This window comes from Leucoraja erinacea, chromosome 16, assembly GCF_028641065.1.
Source record: "Leucoraja erinacea ecotype New England chromosome 16, Leri_hhj_1, whole genome shotgun sequence".
Lineage (NCBI taxonomy): Eukaryota > Metazoa > Chordata > Chondrichthyes > Rajiformes > Rajidae > Leucoraja > Leucoraja erinaceus.
In genome coordinates this window covers 35,565,378-35,579,514 of record NC_073392.1, presented here as the reverse complement: position 1 = coordinate 35,579,514, position 14,137 = coordinate 35,565,378, and positions in this window count along the sequence as shown.

Here is a 14,137-nt window from a genome sequence, read left to right as displayed (position 1 = left end):
ATCAGCTGCTCCTTGAGGTACCAAGGTCTAAGCGGAAGCTCAGAGGGGATAGAGCCTTTTCTGTTGCTGCCCCGGCACTCTGGAACACCTTGCCGCTGCAGATCAGACAGGCCCCTTCACTGTCCATCTTTAAATCCTCCCTAAAAACTCACTTTTATTCACTGGCTTTCGACACTGGCTGAGACATTGTTCCTGTTTTAGTGCTTTTAATGTCTTTTACTTTTTACTGTTTTTATAGTCCTGTCGTCTTAATGGTTTTAGTAGTTTGTAATAACTTTTTGTTGACTTCCCATGTACAGCACTTTGTGGTAACTGATGTTGTCTAAAAGCGCTTTATAAATAAATTTATTATTATTATTATTACTTTGCCTCAAGATCTGAATATTGGTCATTTTATTAAAGATCAGATTGCCTTCTTCTTCTTAACAATACTGAAGAAATATCCAATGGTGTAGTCTGGGATGCCTTTAAGGCATATATTCGTAGACCAATTATTTCATACTCGGTGGGATTAAAAAAAAAAAAAAATGAAATACGTATATTGGCTGATGAGATTAAAGAAATTGATAAAAAATATTCAAAAGCTCCTAGTTTAGAGCTCTATAAGAACTCATTTGAGTTGAACTTCAAATGAGACATGATTTGTTATTAGTATCACCGAATGAGAATCAACTACTTAAAACCAAAAGTAAATTTTATATACATGGTATATAAATCTGGCAAATTACTTGCCAATCATATGAAAGCTGTGTCAGCCAAAGTTAGATTATTAAACGGGATGGTACACTGACAGTAGATCATGATGAAATTAATAAATCCTTTCAAGGATTTTATACCTTACACATAATGAGTCTCTGTTGTTAGATGAACCCATCACGGAGGAAGAAATACAGAAAAGCAATCCTTTCGATGAATTCTGGTAAAGCCCCTGGTTTAGATGGGTTTACAGTGGAATTTTAAAAGTATTTTTCAAGTTTACTGCCCCCCCCCGGCTATGCAAGGTTTTTAAAGAAGCCTTTTTAATGAATATATTACCACAATCCTTTTATGAAGCATCTATTTCTTTAATTCTTAAAAAAGATAAAGACCCTACTGAAGTGACATCATATAGACCTATATCACTGCTAAATGTAGATTCCAAAATTCTTTCAAAAATACTGGCTATGAGATTGGAAAATATTTTACTGCAAATTATTTCTGAAGATCAGACGGGTTTTATTAAAAATCGTTATTCATACTTTAGGAGATTAATGAATATTGTATATACAGCGTCAAATAAAATTCCAGAATGTGTCATTTCACTTGATGCTGAGAAGGTATTTGATAGACTGGGAATACTTATTCAATACACTTGAAAAATTTAAGATAAGTCCAAAATGTATCTCTTGGATCAAGCTGATATATCATATACCTCAAGTTTCTGTACTTGCCAATAATCAGAGATCCCCTTTCTTTAGGCTCTTTCGAGATACTAGACAGGGCTGCCGTTTACGTCCTTTATTGTTTGATATTGCTCTGGAACCTTTGGCCAACGTTATTAAGGAATCCCCCAATATTTATGGTATTGTCCGTGGGAATAACACATATAAGCTATCTCTCTATGCAGATGATCTGTCATTATTTATCTCTAACCCAGAGAAATCTATTCCTGCAACAGTAGCACTACTTAATCAATTTAGTCGTTTTTCTGGTTATAAACTAAATCTTAGTAAGAATGAGCTTTTTCCATTAAACAATCAAATTTCGAATTATGGACAGTTTCCATTTAGATTGACTATCGACTGCTTTACTTATTTAGGCATTAAGATTACCAAGAAACACAAGGATCTATTTAATGCCAATTTTAGGTCCTTAATTGACCACATCAGACAACAGGTCACCAATGTCCTTATCCCTAATCGGCCGAATCAGTGCTATTAAAATGTTTATCCTACCTAATATTTTGTATTTGTTTCAGATGATACTAATTTTTATTTCAAGATTCAAGAGAGTTTATTGTCATGCGTCCCAGATAGATCGATGAAATTCTTACCTTGCTGCAGCACAATAGAATATAGTAGGTATGAATACAGAACAGATCAGTGTGTCCATATACCATTATATAAATATATACACACATGAATAAATAAAACAGATAAAGTGCAAATGAACAGATAATGGCCTATTCATGTTCAGAGTTTTGGTTGAGTTGAGTTTAATAGCCTGATGGCTGTGGGGAAGTAGATATTCCTGAACCTGGACGTTGCAGTCTTCAGGCTCCTATACCTTCTACTTGAAGGAAGAGGGGAGATGAGTGTGTGACCAGGATCGTGTGGGTCCTTGATGATGCTGCCAGCCTTTTTGAGGTAGCGACTGCGATAGATCCCCTCGATGGTAGGGAGGTCAGAGCCGATGATGGACTGGGCAGTGTTTCCTACTTTTTGTAGTCTTTTCCGCTCCTGGGCGCTCAAGTTGCCGAACCAAGCCACGACGCAACCGGTCAGCATGCTCTCTACTATGCACCTGTAGAAGTTAGTGAGAGTCCTCCTTGACATACCGACTCTCCATAATCTTCTCAGGAAGCAGAGGCGCTGATGTGCTTTCTTTATAATTGCATCAGTGTTCTCGGACCAGGAGAGATCTTCAGAGATGTGCACGCCAAGGAATTTGAAGCTCTTGACCCTTTCCACCATCGACCCTTTGATATAAACGAGACTGCGGGTCCCCATCCTACCTCTTCCAAAGTCCACAATCAGTTCCTTGGTTTTGCTGGTGTTGAGGGCCAGGTTATTGTGCTGGCACCATTTGGTCAGTCAGTCGATCTCTCTTCTATACTCTGACTCGTCCCTTTCACTGATACGTCCCACAACAGTCAGCGAACTTGATGGAGTTTGTACTATGACCGGCTACGCAGTCATGAGTATATAGTGAGTACAGCAGGTGGCTGAGCACGCAGCCTTGAAGTGCTCCCGTGCTGATTGTTATCGAGGCTGACACCTTTACGCCAATTCGAACAGTCTGTGGTCTGTGAATGAGGAAGTCGAGGATCCAATTGCAGAGGGATGCGCAGAGACCCAGTTCTGTGAGTTTGGTAACCAGCTTGGAGGGGATGATTGTATTAAATGCTGAGCTGTAATCAATGAATAACAGCCTGACATATGAGTTTTGGTTGTCCCAGACTAAGTAAAAATATGAGTTTTGGTTGGCAGAATAAAAATCCCAGACTAAGTAAAAATATTTACAGAAATTTTAAAAAGCTGGTGGTTTGGCATTGCCGAATCTTAGAGTTTATTATTGAGCAGTTAATGTCCATTATTTAAAGTTTTGGACAAAAGATTTAGAAGATACCCAATGTCCAGGATGGATAAATCTTGAACGTGACTCTGTGCAGGGGCTATCATTGGCTTCTATCTCAGGGGCCTCATTACCTTTTACAACTACGAGATTGAATAAATATACGACTAACCCAATAATAAGACACACATTGCGAATATGGTTTCAATTTCGTAAGTTTTTTGGATTGAATGATTTCTGCTTATCGAGCCCTATCATATCTAATTTTTTCCTTCAACCTTCTAGTACTGATCAAGCCTTTCCGTTATGGAAGAGGAAGGGACTGGTATATTTTTATGATTTGTATTTAGATGGCTGTTTTATGTCTTTTGAACAACTCTTCAATAAATATAATCTACCTAATTCACATTTTTTTTAGATATTTATAAATTAGACACTTTTTGTAGGCTACTTTACCCTCTTTTCCGCTATCACATCAGTCCGAAATCTCAGAATTTTTTTTTACATTTGAACCCTTATCGGAAAGGTTTAATAACGACTATTTATGAGTTGATTTTGAAACTACAAGTAGATGCATCTGATAAAATTAAGAATGAGTGGGTAAGAGAACTCCAAATTTCCTTACTTATGGAGAAATGGGAGAGGATTCTTCAATTAGTCAATACCTCTTCAATGTGTGCAAGACACACTTTGATACAATTTGAGGTGGTTCACAGAGCACATATGTCCAAAGATAAGCTTTTGTGGTCATATAAATCCTACCTGTGACAGAGGTAAGTCTGAAGTGGCTTCGTTGACTCATATGTTTTGGTCTTGCCCACTTTAGGTAAAATATTGGAAATAAATTTTTTATACTATGTCTGTAGTTTTAGGTATTGATCTACAACCTCATCCTATTACTGCAATTTTTGGACTATCAATGGTAGATTCTATTCATGTTTCCTGGTCAGCCCAAATTGCTTTTACTACATTAATTGCCAGAAAATATATTTTATTTAAATGGAAAGATTCTAACCCTCCTACCACACTTCACTGGTATTCTGAAACAATATCATGTTTAAATTTAGAAAAAAATATGAGTGACAATAGGCAATAGGTGTAGGAGTAGGCCATTCGGCCCTTCGAGCCAGCACCGCCATTCAATGTGATCATGGCTGATCATCCCCAATCAGTACCCCGTTCCTGCCTTCTCCCCATATCCCCTGACTCAGCTATTTTTAAGAGCCCTATCTAGCTCTCTCTTGAAAGCATCCAGATAACCTGCCTCCACCACAGAGAATTCCACAGACTCACCACTCTCTGTGAGAAAAAGTGTTTCCTTGTCTCCATTCTAAATGGCTTACTCCTTATTCTTAAACTGTGGCCCCTGGTTCTGACATTGCTGAACCCCTAGTTAAATTTGATAGGACTTGAGGAAGCTTTATTCAATATTTCCACACGATATAATTGGTTTCCTCTCCAACCGCTATAATAATCTTCTCATATTTATACGGTGGGGTGGAGTTGACGACAAACAGGGATCTAAACGGTTGAAAATCTTTGCAGCCCAGATTTTCTTTTTTTTTTTGTTTTGCTGATGTTAGTTTAGGGGGTTTTGTTTTTCTCTTTTCTTGGTTTTTTTTTTTCCTTTTTTTTTTTTTTTCCTTTGGTGTTTATGTACACAAGTTCTCTTTTAATCATTTATCTATAGTTACGTGGGGACCAGGAGGTCTATACCCAATGTGTATTCTGACACTGGATTTATATCTAGGTCACATTTGTTGTTAATACAATCCTGATCCCTATGTATCAATGTCACTGTAATGTTGGTTATTACCTTTTTGTTTTTGAAAAATTAATAAAGAGATTTAGAAAGAAACTGCAATGGCAATGAAAATAAAGTGAAAATGCAATGAGCTGTTTGGCTTGAGCCTGCCATGTGCTTGAAAGTGCAATGGCAATAGAAATGTAGTGAAAATACAATGAGCTGTTTGGCTTGAGGCTGCCCTGTGCTTGAAAGTGCAATGGCAATGGAAATTAAGTGAAAATGCAATGGGCTGTTTGGCTTGAGCCTGCCCTATGCTGTGCTTGAAACTGCAATGGCAATGGGAATGAAGTGAAAATGCAATCAGCTGTTTGGCATGGGCCTGCCCTGTGCTTGAAAGTGCAATGGCAATGGAAATGAAGTGAAAATGGCCTGGTCTGTGCTTGAAACTGCAATGGCAGTGAAATGAAAATGCAATGAGCTATTCAGCCTGCCCTGTGCTTGAAACTGCAATGCAATTGGAAATGAAATGAGTTGTTTGGCCTGCTTGAAACCACTAATTTCGGCCCACAATGCCCCCCCCCCCCCCCCCCCCCCCCCCCCCCACTGGCCATCAATATTGGAATTGGTGGGGACGTGGAAAATGTTGTTGGGGGACCAGCCGTCCCGTGTGAACTTGGGACCCAACGGGTCCCACTTAGTCTAGTGTGATATATGTTTGTCTTCGGATATGCCATTTTTTCCACTACCCCATTTAGATTGTATTTTCCCCCCAATAATACACAATTATTATTTTTTAATAAGTATTGTGTATTGGAATTAATTCAACAAGAGGTCTGTCAATCCTCTTCAACCCAACAACCTTCGTGATCATGAATCTGCCACCTTGTTTTTTTTGCCAAATTCAACTTTTTTTTTTTTTTTTTATTTATATTTTTTATTATTATTGGAGATAAGTACATAGTCTATTACATCATTACTGTCTTACATTTTTAAAATGATAACATTGACAGTTATTATTACATTGTCTCCAATATTTTTTACATTTTTCTTCGTTTTTTTTTATAACTAGATAGAACTAAAAGGATAGGTGAAATAGAGGGAAAGAAGAGGGAAAAAGAGGGGGAAAATAAAAGGAGAAAAAAAAAAAAAAAAAAAAAAAAAAAAAAAGGAGAGAGGGGTGAAAAAAAGGTAATTAAGGAAGAATGGAAAAGTTTGTTTAAGTTTAAAGACATCATTCGAGATATGTTCGTATATTTCAAAGTGTAGTATTTCATCCAATCTTTAGTCCGGGTGCTAGTCAGGTTCCTGTGCTGAACTATTCTGACCCTTTAAGTACTCAATAAAAGGAGACCATGTTCCAACGAATAATTCCTGTTTGTCCAACAGGGCAAGTCTAATTCTTTCCACGTTTAAGGTCTCCGTCATTTCTATAATCCACATTCTGATTGTGGGGGCCTTTTCCAAAATTTTAGGATTAATTTTTTTCCTGTTATTAAACTGTAATCGATAAAGTTTCTTTGTGTTATTCTAAGTGTTTGATTTAATTCTAATATTCCGAGTATTATTAATTTTGAGTTTGGTTCCAGTTGTGTTTTGGTTACTTTGGATATTATACTAAAAATATTTACCCAAAATTTTTTAATTTTTGTACAGCTTGTAAACATGTGCGATAACGTAGCTTCTGAATGTTGACATTTATCACATATAGGTGAGATATGTTGAAAAATTTTATGTAATTTTGTTTTGGCGTAATGTAACCTATGTATTACTTTAAATTGTATTAGAGAGTGTCTGGCGTTTAGTGAACACTGATGTATGTGTTGTAAACTTTCTTCCCAAGTGTCTTTCGTTATTACCTGATTTAATTCTTTTTCCCATGCTTGTCTATGTAAGTCCGTCATAGGGATGTCACTGTCTAATAAGATATTATATATAAAAGATATTAATTTTTCTGTATTAGGATGCTTATTCCAACATTCGTCAAGAATCTCTGGGTTTCTATTTCGAAAGTTTTTAGAATTTGATTTAACATAATTTCTAAGTTGAAGATATCTGAAATAATCATTCCCTCGAAGTCCATAAACCTGTTGCAACTCCTGAAATGTCAAAAAAGAGCCTTCCTTGTAAAGGTGTCCCATATTTTTAATTCCATTATTCTTCCATTGTGTAAAACCCCCGTCTAAACATGAAGGCTTAAACAATGAATTATTCACGATTGGAAGAGAAAGAGATAAGTTATCTAATTTTAATGTATTTTTTAATTGTTTCCAAATTTTTATAGCACTAAATATTATAGGGTTTTCCCTGTAAATTTTCTTGTTTAATTTGGACGTAGCAAATAATATCGAACCAATGTCGTAAGGCATACAATCTTCCTTTTCCATTTTTAACCAGTCTGGTTGCTGTTCTATTTCTCCCAACCAGAAGTTCATATTTTTAATATTAACTGCCCAGAAATAAAACAAAAAGTTAGGTAAAACCAAGCCTCCATTATTTTTTGATTTACACAAGTGTCTTTTGCTTATCCTATGATTCTTATAATCCCAGATAAAATCATTAACAATAGAGTCCAATTTTTTAAAGAAGTTTTTTGCCAGGTATATCGGAATCGTCTGAAAAAGGTATAATATTTGTGGTAAAAAAATCATTTTTATGGCATTAATTTTGCCAACCATTGAGATAGGTAATGTTTTCCAGTATTGGATATTCTTATGTAATTTATTCAATAATGGAGGGAAATTCGCTTTAAATAATGATGTATATATCTTAGTTACGTAGATACCTAGATATTTAAATTTTTCATTTACTACTTTAAATGGGAATTGTTGTATTATCTGTTTGTTATGTTCCCTTATTGGCATAATTTCACTTTTATTCCAATTTATTTTGTATCCTGAAAGTGCACCAAATTGGTTTATTAGTTTTAATAGGTTTGGGATACTAATTTCTGGTTTAGTGATGTAAATTAATACGTCATCTGCATATAAAGAAATTTTATTCACTGTGTCTTTAGTGTTATACCCATATATTTCCGGATGCCCCCTAATTCTTTCTGCAAGTGGCTCAATTGCAATTCCAAATTCAACTTGATGCCACCACCAACCAGCAAGTAATATAAAACGGGAGGGTGGCTAATAATGTGACTCTTAAGAAAGGCTGCAACAAAAAACTTGGGAGCTACAGTAGATAAGATCTGTAGTAGATAAGATACTGGGAAGGATTCTGAACGATAAGATAAATATGCATTTGGCTAGATGGGCTGATTATAGATAGTTAGCATGGTTGTGTGCATGGGAGATCATTTCATATGAATCTGATTGAGTTTTTGAAGAAGTAACCAATCAGGTTGATGAGGGCAAAACAATAGATGTTGTCTATATGGACTTCAGCAAGTTATTTGATAAGGTTCCACATGGTAGGCTGCATGGGATCCACGAAGAGATAGCAGAATGGATAGAGGGTTGTCTTCATGGAAGGAAGCAGAGGGGGTTGAGGGAAGATTGTTTTCAGACTGGAGATCTATGACTTGTGGATGCCTAGAGTTCAGTGCTGGGGCAATTGCTGTTTGTAGTTTATATCAATGATTTAGATGAAAATGTACAAGGCATGATTAGTAAGTTTGCAGATGACAAAAGTGGGTTATATTGTGGATAGTGAAGATGGTTATCAGAATTTGCAGTAGAATCTTAATCAGTTGTACAAATTGGCTGATGAAGAATCAATGGTGTTTTATGCAGATAAGTGTGAGGTGTATTTTGGAAAGTCCAACCAGGGCAAGTCTTTGACTGAATGGCACGACGCTGGAGATTGTTGTAGTGCAGAGGGATCTAGGACTGCAGGTACATAGTTCCTTGAAAGAGGCATCACCGGGGGGATAAGGTAGTCAAGAGGGCCTTTGGTTTATTGGCCTTTCTTCAGTTAGGCTGTTAGGGTACAGTTGGGGATGTTATGTTACAGATGTACAAGACATTGGTGAGTATTGTGTTCAGTTTTATTCACCCTGCTATTGGAAGGACGTTCAGCTGCAAAGATACAGGGAAATTGTACGAGGATGGTGCCAGGACCTGGGTGCCTGAGATGCAGTTTATTGTCATGTGTTCCAAGGTACAGCAAAAAGCTTTTATTGCTTCCTACCAGTCAGTGGAAAGACAATACGTGAGAGAACATCCTCTCTGATAAGAGAATGGCCTGGCTTGGACTTTATTGCACGGTGCGCAGGGATATTGAGGGGTGATTTTATAGAAGTGTATATCTTTAGGCAATTAGATGAGCTAAATGCCAGAGTTGGTGAATCAAGAACCAGGGGACATAGGTTTAAGGTGAGTGGAAATATTTTATAGGAAGCTGAGAGGCAACGTTTTCAGGGGAATGGGTCGAGTTAGCAGAGGAACTAGATGAGGTTGGGACTGTAACAACATAGTTGTACAGCGTGGAAACAGGCTTTATGTCCAAACTTTACCATGCCAACCGACATGTCCCATCAACACTTGTCCCACCTACCTGCTCTTGGCCCAAATCTCTCTGAACCTATCCTATACATGTACTGGTCCAAATGTTTCTTAAACGTTGCAATAGTTCCTGCCTCAACTGCCTCCTCCAGCAGCTTGTTCCATATATACCACCCTTTATCTCTCATTTATTATATTGTTTACAGTGAACTATTCTGTTGTGCTGCTGCAAGTAAACATTTCATGTGTATACACACATACGCGCATACGTACACATAAAAAACAAACAATAATAGTGCAATAATAACAATAACAGTCTATTTAGTTCAAAATGTATTTGAGTTTGTAGTGTTTAATAGACTAATGGCTGTAGGGATCTGAGGGGAACTTTTTCACACAAGGGGTGGTGGGTGTATGGAACAAGCTGTCAGAGGAATTAGTTGAGGCAAGGACTATCCCAACATTTAAGAAACAGTTGGACGGGTACATGGATAGGACAGGTTTGGAAGGCTATGGACCACATGTGGGCAGGTGAGACTAGTGTAGCTGGGACATGTTATCCGGTGTGGGTAAGTTAGGCCAAAGGGCCTGTTTCCACACTCTATCACTCTATGAATGCCCTCTCTCTGTCTCTGATTTTACATGTTCTAATTACCAGCATTCCACCTTGGTGGCATAAAATGAGAGCAGACAATCATAGGATCTATAAAGTTGCTCTTGTGGCTGTGAGCTTAGAGGCATAGAATCCTACTCCAATACTGATCGTCGTACCTGGGTAGTGAAGTGAAAGGGTTCCCCTGAGAACAGTGTGAATCTGGCAGAGATTATGTCAAGAGTTACTCCAGTGGTAATGTCAGCGATGCCCCCAATCTTCAGCCCACAAGGTATGTCTGAGACCTGGGAAAGAAATTGATCCTTTTCCATCTACAACCTACTGAAATCCCAACCCCTCCCTTACACACCTGCTTTAATCCAGTAAAACACCCCGGGAGGTGGTGAAAATCTGTGTCCCTGCCTCCACTCCCTGCTCAGGCAGTCACTCTCACATTTGTGTAGATTTTCACCTCAGACCACACTGGATGGAAGATGACCAAACAATGGGAAGAGTATGGGCAGCTGGAGATAACCCAATGTCATCAACATTGGATTTTCCAATTTCAGTTATCTTTCTCTCTCTCTCTCCCTCTCATTCCTATCATCCTCCATTCCTCCCATGTTGGCTCCCATCTTGCTATCTTAGATTCTGCCCATCCAAGCCCATTTTCATCCCCCTTTCTCCCTGGCTGGTTCCACCCATCTGCTACACATACATTGCACTCACCAGGTCCCATCCTCCATCTTCCCTTCATCTCTCTCTTTGTTCCATTATCACATTGCTTAGTTATCAGGTTCCAGCACCGATGGTCTTTGTGTCTGCGCTTGTCACCCTCCAACCTCTGTATCACCCTTCACTCTCCCCTCCCCTCAACTGTCTCCATCTCCCTTTTACGTCCTTGTCTGATTCCATCATTCAGCCCATCATCTTTCACCACTCCTTGGTCCACCTATCAACCATGACCCCCTGTCTCACCTCTCCTCTCCTCTTTATTTTGGCAATCTTCCCTCTTCACTCAGTCCTGATGCAAGGACTTGCCCCAAAACATTGACAATTTCTCCCGCACTATCTCTACGCAACAGATGCTGCTCGACACGCTGAATGTCTGCAGCAGACTGTTTTTGTTCCAGTTTGCAGTCTGTGTGAGTCTGTGTTGAAACACCTTGAACGTGTTTAAAATTCAACTTTGGTATTAAGGCAGCACCAGCAATAACAGGATGGTTCAGGGCTTTGTCTTATTCCTAAACGTGGCTGATCATTTTACAGCAGTACAGGACATGTGAAAAATAAGCAACTAAGCAGGGCCTGATGAAACTCCAAATCAAATGAATTTACAGGAACAGAAGCTTTGAAACATTGATTGGTGTTGTCAGGATTTAAGTATTAAAATTGTCAGCTTACATCAGCTTCTAATAATGTGTGGCCAGTGTATTGCGTTTGAATCTTGAACCTTGAATGATGAAGAATATAATTTCTATATTTGAAGAGGAAACACAAATGTATAGACCAGTAAATGTGACTCCAGTGGTGTGATCTAATTGACAATGGTCCACGCATCGTGTCAAAATGGATCTGGCAGGATGGCCCCATATTAACACTGGGTTACTTTGTTTAAAGGACCAAACAACTTCCCCACTTTCACATCAAGAAAATACAACAAAGTAACAGTATATACTTTTATTATTGTTAATAATACATTACGACTATTACTACAATCCAATAAAAAGTAAACAATTAATACGCATTAACCGCTAAACTCAAAGAGTTTTGCACTCTCAGTTTCTCCATTGACCAGCTTCTCTCGCTTATATATCGAAGAAATGTAGTCAGGTCTCCAGCTGCTGAATCCAATTGCAATACATTTCAACCGGATACTTTGCTTCACTGTTCCTTTCAGCATGGATGTCTGCTTTGTCGTGGATCGGTGGAGGATGGCGGGTTTCCATTTTGGGTGTTCAAACGTGGTGGTGCTTTCATCTATTGGCCTTGAAAGTGGAGCGATGTCGATGCTTCTCTTCCCGTTTGTTGGTGCTTCTGTGTCGGTCACTGTCCCTGCCAGTTGCTCCACGCTGTCACGTTGCTTCCTGGGCTGCAGCATTGCCTCACCAGCACGTTCTTTGGGTTCTCTTGTCTCCCTCAGTACTGCGATTGAATAATGTACAACAAATGGCAGAGAGCCTTTCTCAGGTGGACCTCCTGCCATTAGCTTGGATGGTCCTGCCACCTCCTGAGGCATTTGTGGCTCGTCTCCAACAGGTGGATGACAGTTCTGCAGAACATGGCCAGTTCTTCTCAAACAGACTTTGGACCTCAATATTACAAAGCTGGAGGCCATAGAAGAGATCAGAGGGGATGGGGAATTAAAATGGTGCCAAGGGTATATATTAGTGTAATGTCCATAGTTGTTTTGTGCTGAGTCGGGTTGTGTGCAGGGTGGTTCAAGAGTCGGGTTGTGTGCAGAGGTGGTTCAAGGGTGGTATGTGGGATGTAGCTGATCTTGAAGCTGGAGGTCACAATTCTCAAGTTCTTGTACCACCGTCCCAATAATAACAGAGAGAAGAGAGTGTGGTCAGGGTGGTGTGGGTCTTTGATGATAGTAGTTGCTTTCTTAAGGGCTCTAAACCTCTGCTCTGATATGTGACAAGACACGTATATAACAATGCAGCCACAATCTTTGTCTTAGCTTAGCTTAGAGATACAGTGTGGAAAGAGGCCCTTCAGCCCACCAAGACCACGCGGACCAGTGACCACCCTACACACTACGGACAATTTGCAGAAGCCAATTAACCCAGAAACCTTCACGTCATTAGATTGTGGGATGAAGCGGACCACCCAGAGAATATCCAGGCGGTCACAGGGAGAATGTACAGAACGCCATCCAGACCCCAACTGTAGTCAGGATTGAACCATGGTTTCTGGCGCTGTAAGGCAGCAACTCTACCGCAGAACCACGGCAGTACTTTAAATAAAAACATTTTGGAATTAAAATGTATGTAAGAGCAAGAGTGTAAAGAAAGTGATGGCAGAACCCTGAACCCTGAATTGATAACCATTGGAATGTAATAAGAGGAAATGTGTGACTTGTGGAGTATTTACATCCAGCAACATCTGTGTAGGGACAGACTTGTGAGGAAAGAGTTAATAGACATGGTTGATTTAGACTAGGGATAGAAAAATATAACTTAGAAAGAAATAAGATGTCAGCAAAAGCCAGACTGCTAGTAGAATAGAAAGTAACGATATAAAGAACAGAGAGAAATTCTAGATAAAAAAGTAGCAATAGAAATACTTCAGTAGATGTCTGGGTGGGCGTCCCACGACGTTCTCGTGGGAATCTGGGTTTTATGTTATGATTGGAAGAAGCTCAATGGGGAGGGATGAGGGTGTGAAAATAGTGAAAAGAAATGTATAAAGATAGAAGACATCCCGATCCTCCGTGTGCCTCTAGGGGACATCAGAGAGGCCCTATTCTGCAGAACATGAACAATAAAAACACTTCTTTGCCTGAATTTGTCTCAAAGGCGTTTGTAATTTTGAATCTCACAGACTTTTAGCCTATCAGATCAACGACCTTTCATTAGTAATCAATAGATGAAAATTGCAGCTCCTGCAAATCTGAAATAAAAACAGAACACTTGAAATCGGCAGCCGTTCCAAACATTCAGTGGGGTTTTTTTTCAGATTTTCTGAATCTTTATTTTTGTTTACTTTTGAAACACTTTGAGGTGTTCCATAGAACTTCAATAAACTACTTACTTTTGAGTTCAGTCTTTATTCCTTTGCATCATCTGCTCATTGTGACCATTGACTATGGAAAGGAGGGCAGTTGTCGATGCGAACTTCATCACAATGGAATTGTTCCCCAACCAATAAATAGCAGCAACAGCTGTAGATCCTGCACTCAGACACAGCTCGCTCTCGTCTGAGCTACACTGAACAGCGACGATGAAGTTCTCCTGTGGGCTTGCGAACCTGATGATTCGGTTCAGAAACCCTCAGACCTGTGGACCAGAGGGTGAATCAAGCGCACGCCCTGACGATGGGAAAGACGTCCCAATTGCAAGTACTGAACAG